This window comes from Siniperca chuatsi, linkage group LG5, assembly GCF_020085105.1.
Source record: "Siniperca chuatsi isolate FFG_IHB_CAS linkage group LG5, ASM2008510v1, whole genome shotgun sequence".
NCBI classification, from domain to species: domain Eukaryota; kingdom Metazoa; phylum Chordata; class Actinopteri; order Centrarchiformes; family Sinipercidae; genus Siniperca; species Siniperca chuatsi.
The window spans coordinates 16,365,177-16,384,798 of NC_058046.1; the positions used below are offsets into that span (position 1 = coordinate 16,365,177).

General features: G+C 40.0%; 1 long non-coding RNA gene across 1 annotated transcript; it reads left to right on the forward strand.

The window, feature by feature from the left end:
• The first annotated feature begins 8,951 nt into the window (after positions 1-8,951).
• On the forward strand, positions 8,952-11,246 carry LOC122876245. The gene is made up of 2 exons (XR_006378042.1): positions 8,952-9,094; positions 10,458-11,246. It is a non-coding gene; the product is annotated as an uncharacterized LOC122876245 (long non-coding RNA).
• The last annotated feature ends 8,376 nt before the right edge of the window (positions 11,247-19,622 follow it).

Below are 19,622 nucleotides of genomic sequence, written 5' to 3' on the forward strand. Positions count from 1 at the left end.
TAATGGCATGGGAAACAGACGTTAACATTGCCAAAGCAAGCGGGCAATAAAAATATAAACATAAACAGAAGAAATGTGCTATTAAAATATATACAGATAGGCCTAAGTAAGATGATAATAATGCTAATGCTAATGCTAATAATCCAAACTTTTACAATGCTTGTTTTGTGCTGCTCATTTTACCCCCATAATGAGTATAATTTCACACATCTTCAGCATTACTGCTCCTCTGAGCCACACCTGCACTACTTACAGACCGGTAGTGCTGATTAAAAAAACAACTGACATCAGCAGTGGAAAAATTAACAAACGCCTCGTGTCACACTTCCGACCTCAGGGTGAAAGAGTGCAAATGAACAAGTGATCCGTTAGCTCACTATCCAATCATCTGTGTAATGTAACTTCCCTTGTCTGTGCTCACCTGTGTCAGCAGCAGCAAAGGCTTTTTCAAAATGTACCAACTACTCTTTCTCCAACACTTAGAACACTTATCTCTTCACCTGAGTGTCCAGAACAAACAGCTCAGGTGAAAAGACTACAGAGTCAAACATTGTAAGTTACTTGCCAAACAGAACTTTTGATATTGGACAATTCTGCTAAACCTCAGATTATATTCAGTGACAATAATTTTAATGTTCACTGCAAAGGTTCTTTGATTGCTTTGATTCATAGTATCTCTGCATGGCAACTACAGTTTTGTGAAAGAATGGTTACGGTTAGGCAATTAAAACTACTTGACTAAGGTCATGGTTAAATGTCAGAGAAATCTAAACCGCCTTGACCTTCACATTCTTCACTTTTAAATTTAAATCTAAATTTATACACAGTATTTCCTGCATTAGCACTGAAAGTTGGCAGTGAACCACTACTGTACTGCAACAAAAAAAACCTGAAACAAAATTAGAGCAAATAAGTTAAGTGCAAATTAAAAATAAATTAAAACAATTTCAATGGCCCCTCCATATTCCTAAAATCTGACTTACTGTAGCCTGCCACACCACTCCATCATTTAACAGTTACTAGCAATAACTAATTCAATAATACTAATGAAGATATGTTTTTGTCTTCTCTCACAGGTAGGGTGACTGAAGAAACTCATTAGCCTATAGATGATGTTTTATTGTCATGTTATCAAATCACTCTGTGACTCAATAATGAATCTCCTGAGACATATAAAAAAATCTGACACCTTTCTGAAGTTGACTTTAGAAAAGCTACATTATTTCCAGTATATTTCCTTTAAGCTTGCCATTTTGTACTTTTCACTATGCATTGTTTTCGCTGTTGGCTCAAACACAACAGAGTGAATGCTGCTAAAACAATGATACTGTATGAGAAACATATCTGTTTTGTTAGAAGAGCAGAACTTGCTCATTGAGTAGTGGATCGGGCGTATAGGTTTCATGTAAATGGATTTATTGACAGTGAATTTGCTTAGAGTACAACATTTCTCATGCTGGTGGACAAAACCTGTTTCCGTGGTTACCATCTGGCTCGATGTAGCTGCCTTTCATGCTGCCGCGGACGTACGCAGGTGACATTTGGCTCTGAACTTTTTACCCAAAACTTTCTGAACACTTAATGACATCTGTAGTAGCAGCGCTTAAATCTCCTCAGCTGATAACTCTGCTCTCAGTGCAACAAAAACAACACACTGTGTGCAGTACTGTTAAGAAATGAATTTACAGTTACAAGTAATTCAACACATCGAGAACATGATTATAAATGAACTCAGTCCTCATTGTTTGACAGTATAATCTAAATTGCTTCAATTAAATAATAAATGACTCCATGGGCAATTATTAGATGTAGGTGATTTGTTTCATTAATGCAGTATGTTTGTACTGATAACCCTGAATGTTGTTACGATTGGCTCTTGGGGGTTTTTTGAGGAGGATTAAACAGATTTGCAGAATTCTGCCACAACACTGAGAGAGAGAGGACGTGTTGGCAACATTTTTGAGAGGACAGTGGAAACTGTGGGTGAACTAAGCAAATTCAGAAGACCACCAAATGCCTGCACTCATTATAAAGAGCTACAAATTACTGTGATGAAAAGCAAAAGCATCCTTGTTCAAATCACAAATCAGTTTGAGGAGCTGATTGCTGCATTGCTTCACTATTAGCTATTGTAGCATCATATGAGGTACTCCCTGAGACAGTCATAATTAGCCTGGATGAACTGTTTAGCTTTCCAACGCTCAGAATGGAGCTAAACGTGATGCATAACACATCTAATTTGCAGGGGGGAAAGCCATACCAAGCCATGTCTTCACCTGCTTGATTCCAATGACACCAGGTATACGTTCAGTCATCTAAATGTACAACAGAAACAAAACAGGACAAACAAGACTGTCCTTCCAAGAAGAACGACAACATCAGTCGTGTCAGCATTACCCAAAAACAACACGTTTATGTTCAAGTTACGAAGCCCTCTAGTGGGCTGTTGTAATTCTGACTGGAGCAAAGGAAGAAGTGGGAACATGGGAGACTGCTCATTTCCAGTTTCCAACCGCGAGTCAACGTTGGATTTGTTTTTTAAGCATGACCCAGTTCATTCCCTAATCTTAACCAAGTGTTTATTTTTGTAACCATAGTGACAAAGCCCCCCTAACCTTAATTAAGTAGTCATTTTAATCTAAACCAAGCCAATCAAGTTTTGTTTGTTGTAAACAAACTGTGTGAGGTTGTAATTTTGCATTACTGAGTGGTTTCCTAGGACAGCTTTTACTGGTTTTAAATATTGGATGTCTGCTATCACTTAAGTCCATATAGAATATGTATTTGTTGTAGCATACAGACATTGCACAATGCTTGCTGTATGGCCAGCTGTGCGTGTGCATGTTTTTGTGTGTGAATCAGATGCAAATTATCAATGGAAATGTGATAATAATGTGAGAGCAATATGTCTTACGTTGCAACATGTCAGTGTGAAGGTAGGAAGTCGTTTAGGATTGAAATTAAAAACTCAATAGCATAGTTATTTTTTATCTTTCGTATCATGATAATGGGATAGAGTGCGTTTTCTACAAAGTAAGTAAAATGGCGCTGACTCAGATTTGCACCCTCTTTCTCCCTCAGCTGTGTTCTGCTCTAGTGAGCAACAGTCACCCAAGTGATTCTGACTCAGCTTGACCTAGGACAATATTCTCTCACCGGGTCCAGTTCCACCTCACTGGGTGCATATTGCCACTTATGCACTTAACAGTAGCGTGCGCTCTCTTTTCCCCTCTTCATCCTCTCTCTGTCGATCTTGCAGTTGTCTCAACAATTTCTTTTTGCACACTCCTTCCATCACTCACCCTTTCTGCATTCTCTTTTTACTGTCTGTTACTTCAACTCTCTGTCGATTTGTGCTCATAAATTCTTTACTAAGCTCCCTAGTCATAATTTAATAATCAGAAGTAAGAAGCAGAAGAACGTTCTCCTGCTCAGCCTTTTTCTTAGGATTTGCACAGTCATGTCCAATCAGATTAATAGAGATATTTGAACATCACTAAAGGGAGATTTGTATTATTTCAAGTTTACAGTGTGATATGTGACTGTCTGTCAGAAGCAATAAACAGTGAGGAAACTGAGAAATGAAGTAAGAATGCAAATACAGTATGGCTGAGAGTTGATATAAAACAAAGCTAATGCTAACACAGCAGCACACACTGACACATGCATGCACACACACGTTAACAGACCACCTTGACCTGATAAAGACACATCAACAGTTCTAGCCCTTGCGGCTCACATAAGGACCACAGCGCCAAAGTCATTGTTATATCTCCGGCTAATGGCACTAATATTTGTGTGGGCCATAAATAATGCTAACAAATAACCACATAAAAATAATTAATGAAAAGCAAACCAAAGTGGAGCAGAGAGATGCATGGTTATACAGAGTAACGACAAATTACCTTTGGGGGAGGGTGGTGGGATGAGGGGCTTCGGTACAGTCATTACTCTGTACAGCGAGTACGGTCTGGCTAACACCTGTGTTTCCCTCCAATCTGCCTCACCCTAATTAGCCCACACACACCCTGGGGATCCTCTGACACACAAGACCTGGACTGGGGGTGGGGAGGGGAGGGTTAGACGAGGAGAAAGTGGGGAGGGCATACAAAAGTTAAGGTATAGAAAAAATATAAAGCGTAGGTAGAGAGGAAGGTAGACAGGATGGAACTTTGTAGTTACTCAATGCACTCTTCTGCTGATATCTGATTAAAGAATGTTATTATGAGTCAGTGTCAGAGAGAAAGAGAGCAAGGCAGCAGTGCAGGCGGAATTTAACTGACATCTGCTGACAGCATTGAGAACTAGAGGTGGAGGAGTCACGATCCATTCTCAGTTTCATTTGCACTCACCCCATGGTTTGGAAGTGTGGAATGAAATGTTTGTTAATTTCAGATAGCACTTTTATTCTTGTTAAGAACACCTGGAACCACCGCCCACCCTCCCACTCCCAGTGATAACACAGTCCTCTGTCTCATCCTTGACAACCGCAGACTGACAGTCTCTTTCATCGAGGTGTCTTGGCGATAACCTCATGCTGTAACACATCTAATAACTTTGAACTTCAGTGATTATCACTGTTTTTTCTGCTGTCAGATAGATTTCCCTCTTTATATATGTAATGTAAATCTTTCACACTGCATGATTGACTGACTGATTTATATATTTTTATTTGTTTCCTTGGACAATATGTTTACATGGTCTATTCCCTAAATATTGTGATAAGCATAATTTTCAATATAAGAAAATGTTTTCATTTATGAATACAAATCTACAATTCACTACATTCTGGACATTGGATAGAGGAGGATAAAGATGAGAAGGAGAAGTGAAAACACAATGTTTTTCATTTATTGGGGAGCCAATAAATGAAAGAAAATGATCAGTGTGATCAGGTTACAGCTCACCAATGCATTGATCCAGCATGATGTGCAGAGGATGGAAAAGATTTAGAGGGAGAAAGAGAAAGATGTAAACCTAGTATACAGTCAGGCTGGCCCCATTGAACTCTGGGTACAGAACACACAAGTTATTTCACAGTGAATGTTTCAAAGATTAAATATGTTTACCAGTATATTAATGTAGACATAGATGTAGACAACAAAAAGTCCAGAGTTCAGAACAACTTGTTTTTAAAAGTGGATCCAAAGTAGTTGTTATTTTGACAAGTACATTTCTAGTTAATTAATTATATGTATCTCTGCTATATGGTTTGCTAAAAATGACAATTTTTGTTGCATTTGTTGCTGAGGCACAGCAGAATGAGATACTGTAGTTTCTCATATGTTATGGTTCCAGTTGGATGGATCACTTTACATAAGTAGCCTACAGTTTCTTATGCCTCCTTTTTCTTTCTGTCACGCTCACTTTGCCACTTACCACACTGATGCCTGCATAGCAAGACACAAGAAGACAAACACACACACATATACACAAGCTCACCAGACTGTATGTGTCTGTGCAGACACACACACACACACACACACACACACACACACACATATTCATTCAAATGAATTGAAGTTGACACTCAAACATTTTGTCGATCTATTACTGATTTCTGCCAGGAAAACTCTGTGTGTGTGTGCTCACTTAGTGAGATGGGAGAGCACCATTTCCCCCCGCATGCTGACTCCAAAGACAAACATGGATCATATTACTCTGTGCCTCAGGACACACACACACACACACACACACACACACACACACACACACACACACACACACACACACACAGTACTTTCTGCTCTCTATATATTTATACTTCTTCATTAACATTAACTGGCCATATCCACATCCTGTTTTGTAAAACAATGTTAGTTTTCACTGAACCGTGTACAAGATTATTAATACCAAAACCAAGTAATTTTTTTTTATTATACTGGATAACAGAATTGCAAAGGAAGCAGATGTAATTCAATATTTTTTGTGTTCTATAAATAAATCTAAATGTCCTCATGAGCTCTCAAGATGGGTGGTTTGTGGTGAAGAAAATTACTCTGTTTCAAAACATACAAGGTGTTAGAGCAAGTAAAAGTGTGTTGGTGCAGAATAGTGTGAGCAAAAAAGTAGAAATTGTGGTTTTCCTGGGCCTCTCATTGCTTAAGGAAACTACACCATAGTGGAATTTACACCGAACATGCTTGCTTGAATTTGCAGAGTGTTGCACACGTCAACAGAAACCAATTTATATAATGTTTTTATGCCAGATATCCCGGTATTGAGGTGATATTAGTGAAATTTTCCCACTTCCTCTTAAAATCTTTCTATTTTAACATATCACATCTCACTTCCGCCTTTCCTTTTCTCTCTTCTCGTCCTCTCTCCTCAACGCTGAGACAGATCTGAGACTCCTCTGGCGGTGACAGAAGTAGGCTGCGCACGCCACAGTGCCGGCCCAATCAGTGACGATCTGCATGGTAATGTGCGGCAGGGGCGGGATAATGAAGTTCCCAGCTTGCCGACTGGAAGGCTATCCTCCGGTGTGCTGAGTGATTTATCTCCTCTGTCAAGAGCCAGGACAGCCAGGACTTGTCCTTCCCCATGGTCCCCGGGAACAGGAGTCGAGCGGAGCCAGATAAGAGATGGAGAGAGCAGAGGGCCTGGTTTGCTTGCAAAACATGAAGCGGCATACATATATGAAACAATAGGAAACAATACCAGATATATTAAAGTGAAGATTTTAATCAGTAGCCCTGTATATGTTAATATGTTAAAATGTATAATTCTTTATTTTTTGGGGGAAACCAGTGCAGTTGTTATGGTGCAATAGTTAGTGAGACCTATGACTCTCCCCATGTTGTTTCACTCATTTGTCCCCTACACCGTAGGCCTATCCATCACACTCATCCTACCAAAATGCAAAATAACTCTCATTCATGATTTACAACTCTTTTGTGATGTAGCCACAAAGAAAACCCAACTGTGTTGTTGTCTATTATGCAGAATGCAGCCCCCCCCCCAAAAAAGGAAGAAAACTGTGTGACATGGTTCAGAGTCCCAAGATACATGTTTGAGGACTTACAGAATATTTTTCCTGCTACAGCTGTAGGTGTGATCCATGAAGATAAAAAAGAGAAACTGACATGTTGAGTCTGTTGGCTTGTCAGCAGACATCTTATTAATGCTTCATGAGATTAGTCCAAACAACTTTCATACTGATAGTACCAAGCACTTAGTTTGTTTTTGGAGTATGATATATCCATACAACATTCATTTTGACCAAGTCTTAGTTTATGTATTCATAATTTGTTAGTTTAATATCTATTAACCCCTCCTTTAAAAACATCCAATCATCTTGGTGGCACATTTGACTGTTTTCAAAAAGCAGCTCTTTCAGAAGAGTACCACCAGTGCTCAGGAGCCTTTGTTGCTGTTATTGTGAACTGCTGCCATAATGTTGATGACAGATTGGTGAAACGACCCACAACAAGTTTTCAGCAACATCAGCTTTTTTGATCAAGTTCATCGCTTTCAGACACAGATGATGACTGAGTTGATTTATTCATCCTGCAGGCGATGGGCTAATGCTGTAGTCAGACTGCTGTGTCATTAGATATAGTGCTCTGTGTTTCACTCTACAAACTCTAAACCTACTTACCTGTATCCTACTGATATCAAATGTAGCCAATAATATGCAGCCATGGTCAACAATTGCAGTTATTTTGCTCACTTGCAAGCAGCTACAATGGGTGGTCCCTAAACCTCACTTTATCTATGCAGGTATGACCTACCCAACTTGGATTTGTTTTACATTTTTTACACCATCAACTCTTTCCCACCTCATTTTCTACATGCTCTTCTTGGCACTTAACACTGTTCCTTGTCTCCCAGGCCTACAGACTGGTCACTTTAAATCTCTGTCAGACTTGACCTTGGACAAAGAGTTAAATTAGCCCAGTGAAGTACATAATGAGTTCATTTAGGTAATTAAGCATTCAGGTGGAATGAAAAAATGCTCACTGAAAATGCCTGAGGAGTTTTTCATGTTGGTGAGGCACAATAATCAAGATACATAATAAATTTAATTGGATTTTTATTCCTCAAATAACAATATTGCTATATATGGTGTCTAAGTTTAGGGAAATTTCTTGGACAGATGCACACATCTTAATCTAATAAAACAAACCTCAGAAAAGTAGAATTAGAAATCATTTACAGAAGATGAACTCATGCTTTATAACTTCCTATTATGATTCTAAAACAAAATCTGAATGTGATGTGAGCAATAAAAAGCTAATATTTTCTGCAAGTAACAAGTCTGTCCAACCCTGTATCCTAGAAATTACATTTATACACTACAAATTTTTTCTGTCAATGTCATTTTGAAAGGGATTGCTGCATACATTTTAGGCAACAAAAGCACTTATTTTAATCTTTAGGGATGTAAATTCTACTAATCTCAATCATGTTTAGATAAATTGTAGAAGTTATGTTTTGTATCTTGGGAATAGGCGCAACAACAGCCAAGGACCGTTACGCACTGTGCAATTTTCTCTCTCGTGTCAGAGGATTTCTCGTGGCCCTCCAGAGGTTTCTAAACAGTGAAGGTAATTAAAACTTTAAACTTATCAAATCAGTCAAAGTTAGAGCTGGTCTGTTAATATGCATTATTTTTACTAAGCTGTTATCTAGTTTATCTGCCAGTAAGCAACTTGAGCTAGTTAATGTTAAAGCAAATGTTAGCTACCAATCATTAACCATTCTAACATTAGCCCTCAAATAACTTTTAAAACCTTACCTGATAACATTAATGTTTCATGAAATGTGTGTCAAAGATGTGCTGTTGGAGTTTATGGAACTGTCTTACACAATTTTTTTCTCTCCAGAGGGACATGAGTTAGTTTTGTTTCTCCTGTGTGACAAGCTTTTACTTTAGAGACAAACAGCTCAGTCAGTCATAATCAATTGCAGCTGTGTGAGGACAAATGAGTGCTTGATTTCAGGTGACAGCAGAGGAGAGCAGCAGTTCAAATGTTAATTTCCAGTGTTAACATTATATATTTTTTAATAGATATCTGGTTTTCCTCCAGCCAAGGGCATTGATTGACTTCTGCTAGGTTTTGAGTGATGCTCCAAAATCTTCATGGTAGTGGTGAGTATTACTCATATAAAATTATTTGATTTGATTTTTAACTGCATTTTTAGGGTGGTTGACGAATCATTTAGATGGGCTATCCCTTGGTGGGGAATCTCCTAATTGTTCGAAAGCTTCACCAAGCAAATGGGAAAACAAAATTTATTCAAAAATAACATTTAATTTTGTTATTGTATAGATAGCCTACTTGGTGTTCACTCAGCCATGGCCATCGATAAACTTATGCTTTACACTGAGTCTTCCAAAGGCTCTGTGGTAGTGGTGAGCGGTATTGGCTTTAATAATTGTATTACTTTTTTAGCACTTGAATGGGCTGTCTCAGATTTACGTAGGTGGGAAATACCCTGATTTCTCTTAAGCTTCAGCAAAGCTTCAAGAAGTATGAAAAATAAATTTATGTTTAAAATTACATTTGATGAGAATAGCCAAATCTAAGTAGGTAAGTAGGTAAACTTCATTTGAATCATCATGGATTAAATGCCTTAAAAGATAGTTGTCCATGTTAGCAGAACATTAAAATGCCATATTTAGGTTGAAAGAGTTGTTGGTGTGTAATCACTCATCCTGTCCATGCTGGCTGCTGGCTGTAAAGAGATCTCTTCCTAACATGACTACAATGTAAGAGATGGGAGACAAAATCCAAAGTCCTCGTTCTGTGAAAAATACACATTTTTTATATATATATATATATATATATATATATATATATATATATATATATATATATATATATATATATATATAATATATATTCTGAAGTTCAGCTCAATATAATATATATAATATATATTGAGGCCTCAGTAGGCTGAGTTAGACAAAATAGTGGCTATCTTCATCCTGACAGTCATCTGTAGGTTTGTTGTCTGTTTTGTCCCAACAACAAACCTGCATGTGACCACCAGGATGTATCCATTCACCACAGTTCAGCAAGGAAACAAAAACAGATTTGGTACTAAAAATCCATAACTTTGGAAGATATTCAAATTATTTTCTAACTCAGACTGCTGAAGCCTCATATTAGCTTCATCTGAACTTCAGAACGAGGTCTGTGGATTTTGTCCTCCATGTCTTAGTGTAGTCGTGTTATGAAGGGATCACTTCACAGACTGTATGGACAGGAGGAATTACACACACTAAGAACTCTTTCAACCTGGCATGTGAGTGTGTTTCATGCTATGTTTAGGGAAGATTTTATTTAAAGTGGCTCCCTTCAGACCTGTCCCTTTGTTTTGCAAGTGCACATTCCTGACTTTATCTGACGTTTTTGTTGAATGCAGACATTTTTGTAAAATATTTATAGTGCATATGTGTATTTTGTTTGATCTCATCTTGTTTGAATTTGTGAATGTGCATTCTACAGGTCGCAGAGCGTGAAGCTCTCATCCAGGGATCCATCGAGGAGACCACAGTGGGAGAACAGGTTATCACACACTAGTCTAGTGTCTAGTACCAGCATATAAACCAGTGGACATCGGGACTGTCCTCAAGGGCAAGATGGTGTTGCAAGATTGCAGAGAACTGCATTTGAAGCTGCCATTTTGTGTGAGCCTAAATTGCCCTCCTGAATGTAAGTCCACCTTTAAAGCACTCCAGGTTGACGTGAAGCTCAACTCACTCTCCAGGATCAGTATCAAAGACTATCAGTGTGCTGTTACCAATGTGTAATGGCGAGATGGACAGGATGTAGTTTTCCGTGTTCACCATCTTGGATAATGGACATTATTGCTCCATCCATTGCATTGATTGTGTACTTGATGTGTTGTCCATTCTAAAAGCTTTGGACATGTACTGTAGTTCATCTCACATGGACTTGGACTGTTTGTTGTATGATACCCCCAGCCTGCTTTTTAAGTTTTAAGTCTTTATAGTTGTTGTTCCTTTTAGACATGTAGTATTCCCCTTAGCTTCTACTTTTGTTGGATGTTAATTTTTCTCTCCTGATATTGTCCTGCTTATCTTTGATACAACTGCAGTGTTTCTATTAAAGAGAGACATTTAACAGTCCAGTGACATGATTAAATGATGTGAAGTAAGTCTGAACTTGTATTTGCACTACATTACTGTCATTAACTATTGATCTTGATTGGCAAATATTAGTATTTGTCATAAGGCAGATGTTACGTACACATTAAAATCAAGTAAATTCAAAGGTGTCGTATGAGTGTTTTCTGAACCCAAATGCAGAAACACACGGAACAGAGCTGGGTATAGTTGGAACGATCTTTATTGTGCAGATACAGTAGTTACCTTCTGGAGGCCGGCGGAGAACATTGAGACCTTCTGGAGACCAGGGGAGAAGACGAAACCCTTCTGGAGGCTGGCAGCAAAGACAGGACCTCTCCGGAAGCCTGAGGTGGGGACCCCCTGGAGGGCCTGCTAACCAGGGACCGGTGACAGTACAGCAGGGCAGGGAGCCGGTAACGAGATGTCAGGACTGAGAACCAGCTTTGGAACAGCATGACATGGATTCGGCGACGATGGGACATCGGGACGGAGAGCCGGCGTCTGGACATCAGGGCTGGGAGCCGGCGTCGGGGCATCAGGGCTGGGAGCTGGCGTCGGGGCATTAGGGCTGGGAGCCGGCGTCGGGGCATCAGGTCTGGGAGCCGGCGTCGGGGCATCAGGACAGGGACCTGGGGAGCTGTTGCCACCCTGCAGGGGTTGCTGTCTGCTGCGATCCAGCAGGGAGTGATGGTTGCGACAGAGGCTGCGTCCGCCCGGCAGAGGCAGGGAGTGATGGCTGCTACGGTCCGGCAGAGGCAGGGAGTGATCGTTGCTGCGGAGGCTGCTGCGATCCGGCAGGGACAGGGGGCTGCTGAGCAGGCGAGCAGCTAGGCAGCGGAGCAGGCGAGCAGCTAGGCAGGTGAGCCGCGGAGGGAGCCACGCTTCTTCCTGGAGCGTTTACCGGAAGGCACCAAGGCAGCAACATGCTGAGGTGCCTCCTGGCTAACAGTCTGAGGTGCTGACTGGAGACCAGCAAACCGGGGTGCAGGCTGACGACTGGCAGGTCGGGAGTCAAGCCGGGAACCGGGAGCAGACACAAAGATCTTGGCCCACTCAGGAAGGGATTCCCACAGCCAGGGCATGCGGGATACAACAAAACGAGCAGCAGCTTTGACTGTCAACCTGGAATGCTCATTGCTGGCTGTTCCACAGCACTCCAGCAAACTCGAAAGGTCCAACACCAGTTCTTTCAACTCATCGGATCTGGTTTCCGCTGGGTCCATGTTGGCCAGATCGTTCTGCCGCATGAGTGTTTTCTGAACCCAAATGCAGAAACACACGGAACAGAGCTGGGTATAGTTGGAACGATCTTTATTGTGCAGATAGTTATCGGTGTACGAAGTATTCGGCGTGGTTTGTGGCCGCCCTGAGGACTCGACCAGACTGGGTCGGGGACGAGACTGAAGTCAGGTGTGCCGGTGATCAGCAGCAGACCGGAACACAGACATATACACACATATGCATACACAACAACGGACAGGGGACAGCCAGGAAACACAAGGAAGGGAAAAAAAACACTAGATTACACAAGGATCAGGGGACATAGTGGCTCACTATGACAAAAGGCCTTTATTTCAGTGTTGACTTTTTTAATATTTAACCAAGACCAAGGTCTTTCTTTAACCTTAACCAAGAGCTGTGAGTGCCTAAACATAACCATAAAAAAGATATAAATGTAATTTCTAGACAGGTTGGTCCTAATACAGATTTCCAAAGAATCAAAGGTACCTGTATTTGAAAGTGTGTTGTATACATAAACCCAATATGGCTACATTGGCTATATTGCATGTATCTGATCTCTATGCAGAAGCAATGCCCAAGTACATGGCTCTGAGTCAGAAAGGGGAATATTGTAAAAAGGGCTTTGTTGATGTCGCTTAGACATGTTGTGGTGTGACGCATCAAGATGGAGGCACCATGGCCAGAATTTGAACAAGCAAGTGAAATTTTGTGAACAATCATGTTTTTTGGCAACAATTTCTTGATTTTACAATTGTGAGATCCATGGTGGAATGGGAATTCCTGTCCAGTAATCTTTTAAACTGAACTTCTAAATTGAACTATTGAATCTTGTTCTCTCATGTACATTGAAGTCTTCACTTCAACAATAACTGACTTAACACATTAACAGTTGCCCTAGGTTTATCCTCACATGAAAACATCTTTTTGACAAGAGGAGTGACACATGAATTGTGGACCTTGAAGCACTGCTAATGCTAAATGAATAGGAGTAGGAGTGCCTGTGACAGGTTTTTATGTTAAATTATCTAAAATTAACCACATTGTGTTTTATGCAAAATATGGAAATCTTTGCCCAACACTGGAGACATTATCACGCACATAATATTCTGGAATTAATCTTTAATTACACTAACAACGTGCCAGTGTTTTTTTCCCTCTCACCTCTTCTCTTCTGTTTAATTAAAACAAATGAACAAAGCCAGGGGTTCTCATAACCTGATTTGGCAAACGATCAACCTCATTTGGAGTGAATTAAAATATAATGCAGTGGAATTCATTATCTTATTTCAATTGTGTATTCTATAAGCAGAGATACAGCATTTGTGAAACACATAAAGCAGAAAATAAATGTTATCGTTCTTAAAAAGAAAGTCACAGCAGAAAAAAAAAGTGTGACGAGCAGAGACTGACATAATACTCTGGATAATCGAGCACATTGAACAGGACAATTCTCCAAACAAAATGTGTGAAGACACCATCCTCTAAAGCTTTTGAAACTGTAAAATGCCCAATTTTTTGGGAAAGAGTTGCCACTTTAATTTGTCACAGCTCTAATTTGTCACTACTGGCGATAATTTCAACCTTTCTTAATTATTTCAAAAGTAATTTAGTCTTAGAAAAAGGGTAGCCACTTGGCTTACTTCAGGCACACTCACATCGAGCAAAGGATGTAGTTAAAATGCTTTTATTAATTAGGGCAAGTCAGAGTATGAAAAATATCACAAAGGACAATAATGCAGACCGGTTTCGACCCTCACTGGGTCTTCCTCAGGGAGTGGCTGGAAAGAGGAGTCAACCTGAGTTGTAGGTCGTGATTCCTTTTAAAGATAAATATGTGGCCAAATTACAATAGCATATCAGACATAAAATACATTGAACATATCAGACATAAAATACATTGAACATATCACAAGTAGGCTATGTAGCGATAATTAATAGTCACTGTAATGATTGTCGCCATAATAATGGAAATACAAATCTCTAAAACATCGACAACATTCATATGATTAAGCCAGTTAACAAAAAAGGTCTGAAATCATTTGGATCTGAATATATCATAGCCTCAAATTTAAAAATCCAATTTGTCTCTCTCTGAAGTAATTTACTGAGAAGATCACCACCTCTGATAGACTTCTCCACAAGTAATTTAGTCTTATTTGAGTCTGCAGAGAGTGGTGGAGAATGTGTGAGAGAACAATCTTCTACTTAAAATGGTTAGTGAAACTAAGTTTTTAAAAACATTGTCACTGAAGATAATCTGGAGTTTTGCAGAATTGTCCAATACTGACATTCTTGTTTGGCAATAGGGTTCCCTGGATAAATGTGTAAAATATAAAATACTCACTGTTTTTAGTTGTTCTCACAACTGATTTTATGTTATGAGAAAATTTGGTTTGACACTAATGAAATGTGAAGTGGACCAATCAACTTCAGTCAGGGGTGGGACAGCCTACTGGCGGTCCCCAGTCCCTAAAAAATATAATCAGTAATATTGTTCATAAACACAGTATACAAATTGCCGAAAATATGCCTACTGATTCATAAAAAAATCGGAACACTAGTTCACAGTTTATCATTTTAAGCCCTGTATAATATACTACAATATTCCTATAATACCACATTCTAGCATGTAATTTCTAATATCACTTTAAAAGGTGGTGTAACAAGCATTATCTTTTATTAATTTATCATATCATATAATGACATACTGTCTTGGTTTATAGTGTTGTCCTGTTTTATTTTTAAATATTCTCCTTCCCTCATGTGTCTTGTAGTTTTACTTCCTGTGTTTGTTTGCTTTTCCTGCCTGTTCTGGATTGTTTGCTCCACCCTGACTGGTTTCACCTGTGTCTCGTTGTCTCCCCTCACGTGAGTGTATTTAGTGGTTCCCTTGTCCCTTGTTCCCTTATTGTCTTCTTGTCATGTGCCCTGGCCCGGTGTGTTGTATTTATCCTGTTTCTATTGGACCTCGCTTTTGGATTATTGCTTTGAATTGCTTGGACTTGGTTAGCTTCAGTTGGACACTGTATCAGTGTAAGACTTTTCTTTCATTAAACAATTTAAATTGCACCTACTGCGCCTGAGTGTCTGCATTTGAGTCCTGATGTGCCTCACTGATGTGCCTGATGACTTCCACAGAGAGGCAATCATTTCTCGGGTCCAAGCAAAATTGTCGGCGTTGCCTGGGCTGCGGGAAGCCATTCCTGAGTGGGTCACAGACATCCTCTATACCCAGAGACCTATGCCTGAATCCCGGCCTGCTAGCCTCCACCCTTCACTCTGGCCTGCCAGCATCCAATCCACTAGTTTCCGGCCTTCACCTCAGCCTTCATTCCAGTCGGTTAAGCTCAGGTTCGATAGCCTGCAACCTGCCTGTCCTGAGCTGGTTCCACTCTTGAACCCATACCTAGGCACCCGCCTGGCTTTGGGAGGTCCCCGCAACTATCAGCTTGGTTTCCAGCCTGCTCACCACCAGCCCGAATCCCGGCCTGCTCGCCACTAGCCTGCACCCCACTAGCCTACAGCCAATGGGCCATTTGGCTAGCACTGAACCAGCCAGTTCCCTGCCTGATCAAGTCCTAGAGCCACCCTCTGGGGAGCCACCCTCTAGGAAGCCCCCAGGAGGAAGCATTGGTTCCGCCGACGTTGTGCCCCTCTGCTGTCCAGCTTCTCGTCCTCACCGCCACCTCCTGTCCTGGTTGGGCCGCCGCAGCCACCTCCTGCCTCTGCTGGATTGCAGCAACCCGCTGTTCCTGAACTGCAGAAGTCTCCCATTCCTGAGCTAAAGCTGTATCCAGTTTCTGCTGAGCCATGGCTGTCTCCTGTTCCTGAGCTGCAGCAATTGCCTGATGCTAAGCTGCAGCAGACTCTTGAACCTGCTGAGCTGCGGCAGTCATCTCCTGTTCCTCCTAAGCTGCTGCAACTTTATCAATAAACACAATTTTACTCTGTAAAGCTAGCAACAAAAATAACATCCACAGTGTCAACAATTTGACTACAGTATGAAGACTATCAGCAATCTTATCCCTTACACTAAAATTAGCAGAACAGCACAAATCCATGAGAAACGCACACACAAAAATATATATATATTTTTTAATTTACCTTGCTCTGTGTGTTTCTCAATAATGACTGGTTCAACTCCAAGATAATACATTTTTCACTTGACGACAAACTAAATACAAGTTAATGCACAGCTGTAGATATCCATCCTTGTCAGTTTTTTACTGGCAAACCTGTCAAAGACTAGAAGTAGAAAACAGTCAACTTAAATTTATGTTAAAAAAGGAAAGTAGGGTGTGATCAGAGCTTATCCTTAATTGCACTAAAATCCAAAGCAATCTGGAAATTTTGCAGAAACTAAGGGAAGTAAATTGTGTGGATATAGAAATGTGTTAGCTGTTGAGTGTAAAGAAACAGTTCCTTATGTGTCGATTAGTTTAAGAAATCTTACCCCATCCTCAAGTTTATGCCTGAAGACCCCAACCCCCTGCCTTCGCCACTGCTCTCAGCAAGCAAAACAAATAAATTTAATAGAATGGTAACAAGCCCACACCAACAGAAATCACACCTGTAAATTAGCTAACAATGGCAAGTGCTAAAATAAGATTTTACTGTATTTTTAGCAAAGGAGTTGTAAGTTAGTTTACACAGATAGTGTATAATGATGCAGATAGGGAGTTCATAAGGGCTTCCGAAGCATCAGCTAGCTAGTGTTACCGATCTGGCTAATTACAAAATGTCAGTTCAAGAGGACTCAGGTGTGAGTCAAGTCTTTTGGGGCAGTAATGCATTATGGTCAGGGGAGGGCCTTCAAATAACAGAAACAGATGTATCATGATCATATGTTTTCTTCTGCTCACTACCCTTACTGATATACTGTTTCACAAATATAATACAATATTATTAAAGAATAATGATGGTATTAATCACGGTGATGTGTACAGCTTTGCCACTTCTACCATTGTATTAACAACAAAAGCCTAGGACATCATTACAGTTTTAAGGTAAACATTCCTCATGTCCCTCATCTCTTTATTAATTTTTTTTATCAGGCATATTAGATAGAGCACAAAGAGAATGGAAAACGTTTTCCTTTTTGTGAGTTATGAGTCAAAAGGATCTAGTGTAACCCTCTTGTTCAGTGTAGCTCATTATTAGGAAGCGTTAACAAGTCTGTGTTCAGGCAGAGGGAGAATAAGTACACAATAATTGACTCCTTGCCTCTCTCATTGAATAGAGGCCCAATAAAATGGGCTCTGCTTTCACAGGTGTGCAAGATGACTGAGGGAACATGCTTGTCTCATTTGTCATCAGAACCGCCTGAAATAAGAATAAGCCTCTGCAGATGAACCATGAACTGTGATAGACTCACTGTGTGTCTTTCTCTGTATCTGTATCTTTATCTCCTCACTCATCTGCCTCTGTGGATGAAATAGCATTTGTGTGACAGCGTTTCATAGCATAAAGCAACATTTTAACATTTAATTACACACACATATATATGCACACACAAACTGTGTGCGTTGGTGCAGAGCACAGCCGCGGTCTGGTAGCAGCTGAGGCTGGCGTGTGTCTGAGCAGGCTCCTTAGAAGCAGGCAAGGGTGAGGGTGACAGCGTCAGCTTGGCTCTCCTAATGAATGTCTCACTTCCCCCGGCACACTCCCTTCACTCTCCGCTCGCAGGCACCTAGCACCCCTCCGCCTACGGGCCCCACATCTCACCGGTCGACAGCTAGTGCCATCATTGGTATGACCTCATGGCCTCCCAACCTCGCCTGCGGAGCCATTGTCACTTTGGTTTTGGCAAAGGCTGGGGTTCTGGGGGTGGTGTCAGGGCACTGTGAAGGGTAAATAGATTAATAGATGCTAATGAGAGACAGAGGAGCAGGACAGTCAATACAGACAAATTAGTATTTGTCTTTATCTTTACTGTTTCAGTGCTGTAAGACATTACAGGAAGACAGCATGGCAACACACACACACACACACACACAGTGCTTATTGTCAGGGTGCTGCCGCGATATTTAAATATTCTTTATTAGTCAATTTGAATTAGGTAAAACCACATATATTCTAATATTTCTAAGTGTAAAATATACTTCCATAAAAAATTACACAATTGGGAAAGACTTATCCTACTTCAAGTCACAAGTCAAGTGGACGAGGTCCCAGAGATGACAAGAAGAAGAAGGTGAATAAAAGTTCAAGGCAATTTGTCATCAGAATACTTTATTTTCTCTCATGCAGATCTGACGATTAACACATTTTTGGCATTGCTTTACTCCTAGGTGTGAATGTGGTTTTCTACACATTATGTTTCATTTAAGTTAATAATGGACCAATTACCAATTCATGAAATACTTGTAAACATCAATAGTGTATTAGCAATTAGTCTACTAAAACTTGAGCAAATATATTTAATAATTACTGAGTTATAAACAAGTTATGGCATTTTCTTATTACACAAGATAAAGCCAAACATTTTATTATTTGGATTTTACACAGTCGAGCAAACCGCACTCATTTACATAAGCTCAAGTATAGCATTTAGTTACATTCATGGCTTAATGAAGTGTATAGGAACTCACCATGAACAAGTTGGTCTGTTTTTTTTCAGAGACAAAGTGGAAAGTCAGTGTTATTGGTCACTCAGGCACTAATAATGTAATGACTGTGATCACTGGACAAGCACTGATTGTCCCTCACTCTAGTTGTTTCTATCTTTCCCACACACACACAAGCAGACATTCACACACTGACTTGGTTGAATACACACCACACATGAGCTTACACACACACACACACACACACACACATATATATATATATATATATATATATATATATATATATATATATATATATATATATATATATATATATATATATGTGTAAACTCTAGCACTTGTAGCGTAAATCACACCAGCAGAACATTTGTTTCAGTTGGTCACTGAGATTTCCACCACATAATTTCTCTTTTGGTCACGTCGACTGTTTTTTCCGTCTTTATCTTGTTGCATATCTCTCTCTACCTTTCACTTTTCTTTGATTGCAGGTTGCAGGTTTTCAGTGTGGATATCCAATGTGTATCCTTCTCCCCTATTTGAGCTAGGTGACAATTACAGGGTTTTCTGAAAGGAGACGCTCATCAACATCTGTGGGGACCCCTGTCACACACATGCAAGCTGGATGTATATATGTCATGTATGTCACGCACATACATGATATATATATATACATCCAGCTTGCATGCCTTCCACATACATATAAGATACAG